Genomic DNA, 2,834 nt, shown 5'->3' with positions numbered 1-2,834 from the left:
GCAGGAAGTCTGGAGGAAGGCCAGGTTTGGGGGAGGAGGGGAATAATGAGTTCCATTTTCAATGTATTGAATTTGATATACAGATGGAAATATCTAGCAACTATGCAGTATCACTGCACAGGAGGGGGATATGGGCTGGCTATATGCATCCGTCTGGAAGTCTAAATGCATAGAGCTATCATCAGCATCAAGATGGTAATTGAGCTCATGGGAGTAGATGAGATTGCAGCAAGAGAAGACAGAGAGAAGCTGGTGAAGGCCCAGCACACAGCCTCATAGAGTACTCCTGGTCGGCGGACACCAGGCCAGCATGGGTTACTGAGGAGAAATTGTCAATAGAATGCCCCGTGGAATAGTCACCTAGAATGTGCCAAGCAGTGAGTGTATATATATATATGAAACCCAACAAAAAAAGAAAACTGGTCCCTGCCCCCAGGAGTTTATGTTCTAGCAGAAGGAGACAATAGATAAATAAAACTGAAGATCAGGAAGGACAGATAGAAGAGCATAGATAGAAAGGTCTGGAGGAACAGACTAGTAGGGAGCATAGTGCTTCCTCAGGTGGAGTTGCAGGGAGGAAATCGCCCCCTGCAGGGGCAGAGGAATCTCCAGGGGGAGGAAGGGGCCAGGGTGGAGTTTGGGAATGTCCAGAGAGTCAGGAGCTGAATGAGGACGGAAGAGAAGCAAGGAAGAGCAGGGTCTCAAAAGCCAAGGAAGGTAAGCTTATCCAGAGCTACAATGTCCAAAGAAGATGAGGAAGTGGAAGGAGGGATACTTCGTAGCCTTGGTAAGAGTCATTTTAATGGAAGCATGAGATCACACACCAGGTTGTAGCAGAAGAGGGGAGAGAGGAAGAGGGGGGTAGGTGCTAAATCTATATAACTCTTTTCTTTCTTTCTTTCTTTCTTTTTTTTTGGCGGGGCAATGGAGGTTAAGTGACTTGCCCAGGGTCACACAGCTAGTAAGTGTCAAGTGTCTGAGGCCGGATTTGAACTCAGGAACTCCTGAATCCAGGGCCTATGCTTTATCCACTGCGCCACCTAGCTGCCCCTTATATAACTCTTTTGAGGAATTTGGACTGAAAGGGAGAACAGATATGTAACAGCAGTTTGAGGGGATGACAAATTCAAGTAAAAACGCCCTCCTTTGAGCTCCCATAACAATTATTATAAATCTTTCAGCTGCCTTCTGGTGCTAATTAACAAGATGAGAAATGTCTTGTTTCCCAGATTAGATTGCGGTTTAGTATAAAGAATGTTGGACCTGGTTTGGAATCATTCCTCTGCCACTACCTTCTTGTCACCACTTGGAAACCTTGGCTTGCTTCAAAAGTATTTGATCATTGATGGAGGTATTTCTGCTCCCTTTCCTCCTTTGGAAAGGACTGTTATGAAGATTTTATAAGATAATTGATGTAAAACACTTTGTAAACCATAAAGGTTCATGCACATGGACTGTGTGAGAGCTTTAACACTCTCTACTTAACCACTTATAAAACATATTTATTTTGGCTTAGAGATGCTGTGATAAAATTGTTGTTGCTTTGTTGTTCAGTTGTTTCAGCATCTGACTCTTTGTGACCCCTTTTGGGATTTTCTTGGAAAAGATACTGGAGTGGTTTGCCATTTCCTTCTCTAGCTCATGTGACAGATGAGGAAACTGAAACAAACAGGGCTAAGTGACTTGCCCAGGGTCACGCAGCTATTCAGTATCTGGGGCCAGATTTGAACTCAAGAAGATGTCCTCTTAAATCCAGGCCTGGTGTTCTATTGGAAACCAAGAATGTTTGGGACCCTTTGCTTTAAATTCTTACATCTGTCACATATTACTATAATTAGTCTTCATCTGGACCAAACTACTTATTTTATAGATGGAGAAACTAAGGCCCTGAACAGAGAAGGGACCTTCCCAAGGATCTGCCATGATAAGGAACAGCCAGACAGAATTTGAACCCTGGCTCTGTGACTCCAAATTTAGTTCCTACTATACCACACCCCTTTTCATGTAGAGCTCTTTATATTCCCTAGCACTGAGCACACATAGTAAATACTCAATGAATATTTGTAAATGATAATATCCAAATTTGGCATTTTGTCTTCCATTTCCATGCCTTTGCCCAGAATGCTCTGCCCCTGCACTTCTTGGAATCCTTGGCTTTCTTCAAGATTTAACTCACATACCATCTGTTATAGGAAGCATTTCCTGATCCCTCTAGTTAGTAATTATACTGTATGTATTACCCGAGAATGGGTGATATGCCCCTATTAGAATGTAATCTCCTGGAAGACATAGTCATTTAAAAGAAAAATTCCCAGCAACTCTGAGAGTGCCGTGTATACAGGAGGCGATTAATAAGTGTTAAATTGAATGTGGTAAATCCTCAATTTCAGGACAAGCTGGAGCTATTGGTGAAGCCACTATTATACCTCATGGTAGATGCTTCATAAATGTTTATGGATGATGCTGATTCAGAATGGTACAATAGAGAGAATGTTAAACCCAGAGCCCTAGGACCTGGATTCAAATCCTGGCTCTGCCACTTCCTAGCTATGTAAATATGGGCAAGTCACTTTCTTTTGCTAGACCTCACTTTCCTCATCTATTGTTGTAGTTGTTTGTCCTTCATTCTCAAAGAGGACCATGAAACTGGGAGGTGATGTCATGACTTGCAGTGAATTGGATTTAAGTGAGGAAGGGCTGTGCAAGGTCACCAACCTCACTCTCTCCTCCAGAGCCATCTTGGTCCAGTGACAAGGTATACATCAGGACAATTGGAGATGGCCCTGGATGTTTTAAGGCAATTGGGGTTAAGTGACTTGCCTAGGGTCACACAG

The sequence above is a fragment of the Dromiciops gliroides genome, chromosome 3, assembly GCF_019393635.1.
Source record: "Dromiciops gliroides isolate mDroGli1 chromosome 3, mDroGli1.pri, whole genome shotgun sequence".
NCBI lineage: Eukaryota > Metazoa > Chordata > Mammalia > Microbiotheria > Microbiotheriidae > Dromiciops > Dromiciops gliroides.
This window is presented reverse-complemented; position numbering follows the sequence as displayed.